This window comes from Phascolarctos cinereus, unplaced genomic scaffold (genome assembly GCF_003287225.1).
Source record: "Phascolarctos cinereus isolate Bilbo 61053 unplaced genomic scaffold, phaCin_HiC Scaffold_4;HRSCAF=312, whole genome shotgun sequence".
NCBI lineage: Eukaryota > Metazoa > Chordata > Mammalia > Diprotodontia > Phascolarctidae > Phascolarctos > Phascolarctos cinereus.
The window spans coordinates 564,858,340-564,870,863 of record NW_027555847.1 but is presented as its reverse complement, the minus strand read 5'-3'; positions in this window follow the sequence as shown (position 1 = coordinate 564,870,863).

Sequence of the window (12,524 nt, the reverse complement as noted above, 5' to 3'; positions counted from 1 at the left end):
TATACACATATACATAAGTATATGTCAGAGGCGAGACTTGAACCCATATCTTCCTGGTTTTGAGGGCAGCTCCCTATCCATTATGCAATGCTATTTCTCAGACACACCCACATAAAAGTCTATTTTTCTTCAGAAAATATTGATTCCTTGCCTACCCTCCTCCAACACCACCATACTCATACTCATGCTTGTACACAGATATGTTTGTACAGACTTATCTTGGGACCATATGAAAAGTAGTAACTGCAGTGGCATGCCAACTCTTTATTTTCCCAATATAATCAGTTCAATTCCTTTTCTTATCTTTCAAATAAGAAAAATTAATTCTTCAATAAGTCAAATTATCAGGAGATTTTAGAATTCAATAAAGAAAGCAAAAGTGTTGAAGGCTTTTAAGGAATTTTTAAAAACCAAATTAAAGTTTAAGGAGAGAAATATGTATTGGAACTTAGATGGACCAGAGGAAAATAATAGAACCAAAAGGCCAATAATAGAAAAAAAGAAAAGGTATCCGAGCATTGCATTGGTTTAAAAAAAAGTGGTGTGATAAGGCATGCAGGGTCATTTATTTTACCTGTTGTTTTCATCTGCAGAAACTACATCTGCACGTGAAATGGAAATGTTGATTCACAAAAAGTTATATTTATGTTTTTGCTCTCTATAGTATAATGTATTTTTGAAATGTCTTCAGTGCTCTACTTGCACATTCTACTCTCAAGTCTTCAGGCAGTTTATGTATCCCCCCTCTTGTCTTCAGGCAGAGCACATTTTTTAAAAATGTCTTTACCTTGTGAAACATCTTCACCCATATTCCAACCACTCTTCCCTACATAGATGATCTTTCTTGGTTATGTATGAAGAGTATGACCATCAAAGAATAATACATGGTCTCTGCCAGTGGGGTGTGTAATACATATAGTGGGAACTGATTTATGGGTTATGAAGAAAAGTGAAGTACTCACAGATCACTGCAAAATCACTGTGAGTAGAGAAGATACAAGGAAACTCATACAAACAGTCCCTGTATTGCTCTGCAAGAATATGGGAAGAATGTTAGGTCAACTTGTACTCAGTTAGTAAATGAAACCCGTTTCTCTGAATTTCACCAAATATTTCATGAGACATACATCTACCCCAACCTATGCAAAAATCCCTGTATAAAAAATCTGAAACCACAGAACACTTCTTTGTAATAGTAAAAAGAACAAAAAAACACATATAAGTGCAATTACTTTAGAATTACATTGGGAGCCATCTTACACAGTCTTTTGTTTGGAACACAGTGTTAAAAATTTGAATGTGATCAAAATCTGCTTAGTCAAACAGGTAGTAGATGCTTACCCTTTAAAAATATCACTAATTGTGGGTGATTTATTTTCTTTTAAATGAAACGAGCTTTTTATATAAACCCTCAGTGGATACATAAACAAGTGGGTGGTGTCATAGATAGAGTGCTAGGCTTGGCATCATTAAGACCTGACTGAGTTCAAATCTTGCCTCAGATAACTCTTTGTGGTTTCTATTAAATGTGTCTCTCAAAATCCCCATCAATTATCAAGGAGATTTTGCAGTCAAAGAAGTCACCTTTGCAGCTAGCATTCTACTACAGACCATAAGAATGTGTAGGAAGCATGATAATTGGTAAAAAGAGAGAATAGGGAGGATTATTTGACTGGTTATTATATCTCCTTCATGGAGTAAACATATTCCCTCTATAGGAATGTCTTCTTTGATAGTTTGTATCTTTCTGTTGACAGAGAAGAGTATAAACCCTTACCTTCTTATACTTAGGCAGATAACTCTGAACCTTTGCTCCCTGTATTGCTGCCTAAAATATGATTTACCAGAAGCCAAAATTTCTTTCCCAAAGTCCTCTAATTTCTTTTCAAGGATAGGATTTTATGATATATTGCTATTTATGGGAACCTACCACAAGTTAAATTCTGCCAGAGAAACTGTGGAGCACTGGGGGAAAACTTTGTGTACTTAAAGTCAGCTTTAATACTGTCCTGGTTGCATCATAAGAGACAAGTCACTCTTCATTTTTCTCATTTCTACAAAGATGTTAATGTTCTAGTTATTTACCTCACAAGGTAGAACACAGGAAGGAAGGAAGGAAGGAAGGAAGGAAGGAAGGAAGGAAGGAAGGAAGGAAGGAAGGAAGGAAAGAAGGAAAGAAACATACCTTTTCCAAGATGTGAAGGGCTAAATAAATGTGAGTCATTAAACAATTTTGAAAGCAGAAAGAGTAATAATATAGTTATTGCTTCTGCTGCTTTTCTATGTATGGAAATAAGACATCAAAAAGAAGATATAGGACATCTCATTAGGGTCAATGGGATAACGAAAACAGCCAAGAAAAAAGGCAGAAATACTCAGTTATCATTTTGCGTTTGCTTTCTTTGTTTAAAAGAATATGTATTAGAATGCAAAGGACAAAACAAAATTAGCTAACAAGTAGTTGTAACCTAAGACAAGTTGGGATTTAGTAAGAAAGTAACTTGCTGCTTTTGTGAGTTGAAGTCACCATGCCCCCAAAAAACTGCATCTCAGAATAGTGGAAGAAATGATAGATATGATTACTGAGTTCCAGTAAATGATATGTGAATGCTAATCAGTTGGTTGCTTCAAAATTTGAAAGAATTAAAGAGGCTTTAGGTAAAAGAAAAATTTAGATTATTTTTGAATCAATTAAGTTAACCTATTACCCATATTCTTGTGTTAAAGATATGAGTATCATTTTGCTGAGCAAAGGTTACTATGGTTCTTTGCTGGGTCCTTTGAGAATCTATAAATCCTGATGAAGGCTTTCAAGTTAGAAATTAAGGAAGTAGTAAAAAGTTCATAAGTGAAAAATTAAGGATGTCATATCTTGTAGAAATAAATTCATCCATATAAGTCACTTATTGATAAGTAGTATGAATCCCACCAAGCAAAAAAAAATCATAAAATTTTGAATCATTTACCTGATGAAGACCAGATTTTGGCGCCAGTTTGAACCTACAAAAATGGTCTGTGTTAATTGATTAACATAAATTAAAGCCAATATGACATACTTGTTTAATTGTATATTATTTATTAAAGTGCTTTATATTTGCTCTTATTTTTATTCATTTTTCAATTATATGGGGAAATTTTTAGATTTTTTTTGACAACATAGCCCTTTATTCATTTATAAATAACTAGGAAAATCTATTTGGAAAAAACTGGTGTCCATTCTTTGATCTTTTGGAGAACTTGGTGAAAATCAACACTTCTCAAAATGGCTTCTCATAATAATATATTGCAAATAACTACCTTTTTTCCCCCCGAAATAATGGCTTCTCTGCTAAATGGGGTATTATAACTTTAATATAACATTTCAAATTAAATGTTTAATGATAATATACAATAATTCAATTTAAGAAGTAGTTGACTCAAATCAAAGTAAAGGATCTTCAAATGCTGCCTGCTACATCTTGGGATGTGATTACTACCAGTGACATAGCAAGAATCCCCCATGCAGAGCATTCAGCTCAGATATGTGAATGTTCCAAAGAGGAAGCATGAAATAAAGTATGTAAGAGCTCAGGAAACAGATACCCAGACTGTCACATTGGGCATTTCTACTGTGAGTTTCTAAGTGAATGAAAGATCAGCCTTGGCAAAGCTGGGTTTTTTTTAGGATTGATGTATATTTGCTTTAGGAAGAAAAATAACTTTGAGCATAAACTTGCAAAACAAAGACACCCCTTGAGTAAAAGGTGACTAAAGCCCTAAATCCAAAGCCTCTTTGCAAAGCACTTATCTTTTATTCAGTGTTTGTATGTACATTTCTGTTTTAGGAACACTCACTTTGTCATTTATGAATAAGATTTTTCACTGGAGCACTCACAGTAATGAATACTAGACACGGTATTAGAATGCATCTATTCTTTCAAGGGAAATTCTCTTAGAGGATAGGAACAGATGTTATGAAGAGAGTGTTTATGATAGTAGAAATGTACAGTAAGAGGGCTGAGGACAACTACTGTTCCCTGACTGAGCAAGGGAATTGGGATGGGAAGGAGAAACTCCTGAGTTCTGCTCCTAGCTTTGACACCAACTTCCCCTCTAGCTTTAGGCAAGTCATCTAAACCCCCAGCTAATCTATCAGAGGGGAAAACAATGTTTAACTTACAGAGATTTGCCTGGCTTAATTAGTTAATATGTTTACAAAACACTGTATAGATGAAAATAGCTGCATAATTTTAAAATAGTAGAAGAACTGACAATACTAACTATAATAGTAACTTAGAGGCAGTTAATTTTGACAAACCTTCAGTTACAGCAACTACATATTAGTTGATAATGCACAAAGTGGGCATGTAACTTACTGAAAGTATTTGTCTATAAAAATGAACTTCTCAGGCTGTATATAATATTTAGGTATAGAATTCAGCCTAAGAAAGAATAAAGTTTTGTAGTAGGAGTTTAGAGATACCTAACACAAATGTAGCCGTTTGAACTAATATTCAAAAAAATCTGATTTTAAATCTACTACAAAAAATCAGGGCAAGTAGGGACAGAGAGAGGGATCTTTTTTAAGCAGATGAAATTTTCCTTTATTTGTGAAATTACTTTGAGATCTATTCCAATCCAACAAACATTTATTAAACACGTGTTATGTATAAGAGTTGGTGCTAGGTGCTGGGAACAGGAAAAAACCAAAGAAAGAAAGATAAAGAAAAGAAACAAGGAAAAAATAAGCCATTGCCTTTAAGGAGATTGCATCCATGGGAATAGAGAATATGAACAATTGACAGAGATGTGGTGAATAGTATCAACATACAATATGGAGTATGGAACGAATAAGATAGGTATATGCATGGTGATGATGATGATGCTTCAAAATGATAAAAAGGCTTAATATACAACTGAAAAAAATCAAAAATATGACTCTATTCATAATATCCATGCACTTAGTGAACCAAGCTAAAATTGGGGTTTCTATTCTGCTTTTTTGAATATCTTTCTTTAGATGTGTGGTACTTATATCACTGGATAAATGATGCACACTCGATCAGTTGAACTCAATTCAACTCAAAAAGTTTTTATTAAGTACTTCATATTCAAGGTATTCTGCTAGGTGCTTTGAAGATAAAGACAAAGGATAAGTAATCCTAGCTCCTAGGGAGTTTGTTTTTTACTGGAAGGACAGAGAGGTGCAACATAATTCACAGAGGTAGAAAACTAACAACTAGGGCATTAGGATAGGTTTCCTATTAAAAGTGTATCTGAGCTAAGCCTTAAAAGAAATTTAATGATTCAATCTGTGGTAAGGAGGAAATATGTTCCAGGTATATGCAATGCTATAACCAGAAATGTAACAGCCTACAGAGGGCTCAAGGATGCAAAAAAGCTGGACTAGCAAATACAATTACTCCCACTGAAGTAGCGGCAAAAGGGAACAAACAATTTATAGGTGCAAGGGTGGGAATGGATGTTAGAAGTAAAAGAATACAGGAAAAAATGAAAGAGGAAAATAGACATTCATGTAGTGCTTTGCTCTTTGAGGTGCTTTATATACATTATATTATTTGATCAGGCTGAAAATGGAAAAATGCTTTGAGTGCAGGTCTACTCAGGTCATTCTACTACTAGTAAACCCCAGTGGTTTCCAATTAAGTACAAAAACAAAAGTTTTTAGGACAAGAAACATAAACACTGCTATGAAAACTGGACAACAGTGTGGCAGAAAATAAGTACAAACCAACATCTTATATCATATACAAAGATAAGATCAAAATGGGTACATGATACTATAAACAAATTAGGAGAGCAAGGAATAGTTTGCCTTTCAGTTCTATGGAAGAAAGAATTTAGGACCAAACAAGAAATAAAGAGATGTAAAATAAATACTTTGGGTCATGTTAAATTTAAAAAGATTTGTACAAGCAAAACCAATGCAACCAAAAAGAGAAGGAAAGCAGAAAGTTGGGAAACATCATATATTGCAAGTGTCTCTGATAAAGACCTCATTTCTCAAATATATAGAGAACTGAGTGAAATTTATAAGAACACAAATCATTCCCCAATTGAAAAATAGTCAAAGTATATAAATAGGCAGTTTTCAGGTAAAGAAATCAGAACTATCTATACTCATGAAAAAAATGCTCTAAATCACTATTGATCAAAGCAAGGCAAATTAAAACAATTATAAGGTACCACCTCATATCTATCAGATAGGCTAATATAAAAGAAAAGGAAAATGATAAATGTTAGAAGGGATGTGGGAAAATTGCAACACTCATGCATTATTTGTAGAGTTGTGAACTAAACCAACCATTCTGGAGAGCAACTTGGAACCATGCCCAAAGGGCTAGAAAACTGTGCATACTCTTTGACCCAGAAATACCACTACCAGGTCTGTATTCCAAAGAGATCAAAAGAAAAGAGAAAATGACCTATTTGTAAAATATATATACATATACATATGCATATGCATATACATATATTTCTAGCAGCTGTTTTTGTGGTCACAAAAATTGGAAATTGAGGGGATGCCCATCAATTGTAATGGAGTATTATTGTGCAATAAGAAGTGACAAACAGGATAATTTCAGAAAAACCTGGAAAGACTTACATGAACTAATGGAAAGTGAAGTGAACAAAACCAGTAGAACATTGTACACAGTTAACAGCACTACTGTATGATAATCACCTATGAATGACTTAGATATTCTCAGTAATAAAATGATCTAAGACAATTCCAAAGGAATCATGATGAGAAATGTTATCCACTTCCAGAGGAAAAACTGATAGAGTCTGAAGGCAGATTGATGAATACTATTTTTCACTTTATTTTTTTTCATGGTGTCTTTCCTTCTTTGGTTTCTTTTCTTTTACAACATAACTAACTTTGCATGATTGCTCACGTATAACCCACCAAATTGCTTACCACCTCAGTGAGACAGCAGGAGAGGGAAGAAGATAATTTGGAACTTAAAATTTTTTTTTAAATGTTAAAAATTGTTTTATATGTAATTGGGAAAATAACAAAATATTATTTTTCCTAAGTATAAAATATTTTTCCTAAAGTACAAAACTCTCCAATTCACTTCCACACTCAAAAATTGGTGGTGGCTCATTATTATTCAAGAGAAAAAAGTACTCTTCAATATAGTATTTTAAAGCTCACCATAATCTGATGAATACCTATCTCTCCAGACTAATTTAATAATGCTTTCTTTAAGTACTCTACTTATTGTTCAGTTAATTTGGAAAATTTATATTTCTGTAAATATTCATTCATTTTATTTAGATTGTTATTTTTATTGGCATATAGTTGAGTGAAATAGAGCCTAATAATTGCTTTTACATCTTCTTCATTGGTATCCACTTCTTTCATTTTTTATACTGTTGATATGATATCTCCTTTAAAAAAATCAAACATTTGTTTTATTCATTTTTCTTTTAACCATTTCCTAGTTTTATTTATTAATTCAATAGTGTTTTTGTTTTCAATTTTGCTAAACTCTTCTTTGATTTCTAGAATTCTAATATGGTGTTTGAGAGGGATAATTTTTTTGGTTTTTTTTTTTTAATTTTAGTTTCATAGCTAATTCAGTGACCTGTTCTTTTTCATTGATGAGAGAATTTAGATATATAAAATTTCCCCTAAGTATAGCTTTAGCTGAATTCCAAAAAATGTTAGTATGATGTGTCATTATTGTTATTAGCTTTGATGATATTACTGATTTGTATCTTTGACCCACCCATTCTTCAGGATTAGTGCATTAGTTTTCAGTTGATATTAGTTTTTGCTTCAAAAACCATACCGAAGCAACTTGGCAAAGACAATAAAATATAAGAATAGTTGGGGTTAGGGAGGGGGTGGAAAAGATAGGCACATTAATGCATTGTTGGTAGAGTTATGACTTAGTTTAACAATTCTAGGAAACAACTTAAAATTAAGTAAATAAAGTGATGAAAATGTCTATAGTCTTTGATTCAGAGATCTCACTGTAAGTCATACTTCAACGAGGTCTATGACAAAAGGAGAACTGCAATATACCAAAATGTTAATGGCAGCACTTTTTGTAGTAGCAAAGAACTGGAAGAAGACTAGATGGCCATCAACTAATAAATGAATGTCTTAACAAATTGTCCATGAATATAATGGAAAATTATTGTTCAATTAGAAATGGTTAACATAATAAATGCAAAGAAGCATAGAAAGATGAACATGAGTTGATGCAATATGAAGAGGCAGAGCCAGGTATGCAGTGACTACAGCAATGTAAATGGAAAGGATGATAAAATAATCAAAACCCAATACTGTAAAATCATAAACAATAAGCTTGACCCCGAATAACAAACATGAGAAGATATTTCCCCCCACTCTTTTGCAGAGATCAAAGTCCACAAATATCATTGGCATAAAGAATTCCCAGGTGAGGAACCTGATGACCACGGGAAAAAAATGCTTACTTCATCTATATCTGTTAGGATACCATACGTTTCAGAATTAAACACCATTAAGTGTCACTAGCCTTCATGACACGGGTGATATGTGACCAGTGTAAAAAAAGATCTGACAATCAGGATGGCATTATTGATAGATGCTCACCACACATTCATTTAAAGGAACAGACTGTATTTCTTTAAAAATCCTATAGTAGAGAGATCAGATTCTTCTTTGTGTTCTTCGCTTCTCCAGGTTTTAGTGAATCAAATGCAATTTTCAAAGGTTATCTGATGAGTAATAGACAATAAAACTCCCACCTGCTTTTTACTTTTGTCTGTTTCATTCAATTTAGTTGACCAAGTATTTATTTATCAAGGGTTTAGGACATGCCAAGCTTTGGGCTGCCACTACCTGAATGTCATAATTGGATCTCCTCATGCTATTTTCTGGGCCTGGAATGTCCTCCCATTCTCCATCTCCAAGCCTCCAAATTGTTGGTGGATCCTTCCAAGCATAAGAATATATATCTGTAGGTGTGTGCATGTGTGTGTGTGTGTGTGTATGTATATAATACCATATCTTTTCACTATGTTTATCAATTTTGCTAGTGGTATTTTTCACCCTCTTCCTCTTCTTTTTAAATCATTGTTCTAACGGGTGGCTTTATAGTTGGAAAAAGGGACAAATACATGGAAACTGTAAGTGATGGAAGAACAAAAAAAAAGTTTTAAAATTAAGGTGAGGAAAACATAGTTAGATAGTAGTTGTTCTGAAAAATCCCTGAGGGTTTTAGTGTACTCCAAGCAAAATATAAGCTAGCATTGTGAAGAGAAAGCCAAAAAATCCAAGCAAACAAAACCCAAAACTGTCTTGTGTATGTAAATAGAAGCCTGGCTTTCAGGAATAGGTAAGTGATGCTCCTACTGAATTCTGGTCTCATCAGACTGAATCTGCAATACTGTGTCCAATTCTGGGAGCTTTGCTTTAAGAAATGCATTGCTGACCTGGAAAGCATCCAGAGGAGGTCAACCAAAATGTTGAAGAGTCTTGACTCTGTGACATATGAGGCTTGGTTAAAGACACTGGACATGTTCAGTCTGGAGAAGGGAAGACACAGGAGAAATATAATAGTGGTCTTCAATGGGTGGGGCAGGGAATAAGATTTTATTAAGTATCTACTATATGTCAAGCACTGTCCTAAGTGCTTTACAAATATTACCTCATTTGAAGGTTTATCATGTGGAGGAGAATTAGACTTATTTGGTTCCAAAAACCAGTACCAGGAGCTATTTTTGGAAGTTTTAAATTTGAGCACAATATTAGGAAAAGAAATTTAGCAATTAGAGTTATCATAAAGTAGAATGGGGTGATGAGTTCCACCTCCTTGGAGGTCTTTGTGAAGAAGGGGGATGACCACTTGCCAGGTATATGTCATATTTAGAATTCCTTTTGTATATAGGATTAACTAGATGAATGCTGACTCCCTTTCATCTTCTAAGTTCGGGGGAGGGGTGTGTGTGGGGGGGGTGGATCAGTGGTGCACTGATTACAAGAAGTTATTTATTTGCTTTCTGTAAAGACTACTTGGACAATGCTTTTCAGAAAAATGTATTATCTGATGCCAGCAGGACCTCAAAAACCTGGAAAATAATAACAAGTGCCTGCTTATAAAAGCTGTTAGTTAGCTAATATGGATTGACTGTAGATTTTCTTTCCTAGAAGGGAAAGAATCCAGAAATCAGTTGCTGATAACAGCAGCAGCAGCAGCAGCAGCTAGCATTTACAAATCACTTATTATCTGCCCAAAACTGTACCAAGTGATTTATGATTATGATCTCATTTGGTCCTCAAAACATCCCTAAAATGCAGATGCTATTATTATTCCCATTTCACAGTTTAGAAAACTGAAGCAGACAGAGTTTAAATATGGTTTGCTCAGGGTTACACATCTAGTAAGTGCCTAATATTATATGTGATCTCAGGCCTTCCTGACTGTAGCCTCAGTGCTCTATTCACTGTACCATTTAAATATTAATGGAAATACTCTAGAGATAAGGATTATAGAATCACAAAGCTAGAAGCTATCTAGTCTCCATGTACCCGTGATATGTATACAATACTGTGGTAAGTTTTGGGGATGAGTCAAAGAAAGATAAGAGAAAGCATGTCCCCAGTTTTCATGGAACTTATATAAAACTGTATTTGATGAATATATAAGGGAGGTTTCAAATGAAATGATAGGTATGATCCTGAATGAGGAAAAATATCATTGAGTTACTGTATATATGCTGTAGGGGGAGGAGATCAGGGAAGAACCACACTGGGTTTTAAAGGATGAAAATGTTTTTAAATGCTTGGAGGAGCAGAGTGGGAGGACATTCCAGGCCCAGGGCAGAGCATGAAGAAATACAATTATGAAATTCAGATAGGGGCAAATGGTGGTATCTGGCCAAAGGTTGGCATGTCCTACAGCAGGGGTGGGGAACCTGCAGCCTTGAGGTCACATGTGGCCATCTAGGTCCTCAAGTGGAGCCCTTTGACTGAATACAAACTTCACAGAACAGTTGTTATGTTGAGGTCACAGGTGGCCTCGAGACTACAGGTTCCACCCCCACCCCCCACCCCCATCCTAGACACTTAATAAATACTTGGTCAACTAAACTGAATGAAATAAATAAATGAAAGCAAAAAGCAGATGGAAGCCTTATTTTGCAGTATATTATATATTATGTTTTTGTATTTTGTATTATATATTTTATTATATGTAATATACTATTGTATATTATGTTATTTATTATAATACTATGTTGTTATATTATTATAATATTATATATTATATATTATATTAATATAACATGTTGTTTTATATTGTATTATATATTTATTGTATTGCATTGTGTAGTACATATTATATTATGTTATGTTATATTCAAAGATCATCAGATGACCTTTGAAAATTTCACTTGATTCACTAAAACCTAGACAAGTGAAGAACACAAAGAAGGATGTGATCTTTTTACTACGGGATTTTTAAAGAAATTCATTCTGATCCTTGAAATAAATACATGGTGAGCAGCTGTGTGTAATATCATCCCGATTGTCAAACCTTTTTTACACTGGCCACATACTGCATATATCATGAAGACTAGTGACATTTAATGGTGGTTAATTCTGAAACATATAGTATTCTAGCAGATTAAACAGAGATGTAGTAAACATTTTATTTTCATTTTTTCAGGTCATCAGGTTCCTCACCTGGGAGTTCTTTATGTCAATGAAATTATAAGGCCTGTCCCTATCTTTATTCTTTGAGAAACAATTTACTGTGACTGGAATTATATCTTGCTAGAGTCAAGTTGCAATTTAAAATAATAATAATAATGGTAATAAATTTTGGAATTGTGGAACAAAGCTATTATATGAAATATAACATTCCTTTGCTTTTTCTCAGAGCTATGCCATCAATAATTTGATATCAAAAGAGCAAAATAAAAGACCAGCTGATTAACTTGAGATAAGTAGAGAAGGTTAAATGAAAGGAAAGATGAAATAAACAATGAAAATGGACGAAATATTTGCTTTCTGAAATGTATATGAGTAGTATTCCTAATCAGATTTTTAAAGCCTTTCCTTCACTACCTACACATTTCTACCTTTCCAGTTTTCTCATACTCCACTGTCTTCCACACAACCTATGATATAAGTACACTGACCTACTTGCTGCTTCTGAAGCAGGACTCCATCTCTAACTTTGGGTCTTCTCACTGGTTGTCCCTATGCCTCCTCACTTTCCTGGCTTCCTTTACAACTCAGATTAAATACCACTTTCTTTCCCACCCTCTCTCCACTCTCCACTGCTAGTCACATATACCTTTAATGTACATAATCATTTACATGTCTTTTTCTTAGAATGGCAGCTCTTTGAGGGCATTATTATTGCTCTTCACTCATTTCAGTTGTGCCTGACTTTATGACCCTGTCTGGGGTTTTCTTGGTGGATACTGGAGTGGTTTGCCATTTCCTTCTTCAGCTTATTTTACAGATGAGGAAACTGAGGCAAATCAGGTTAAATGACTTGGCCAGGCTCATGTAGCTT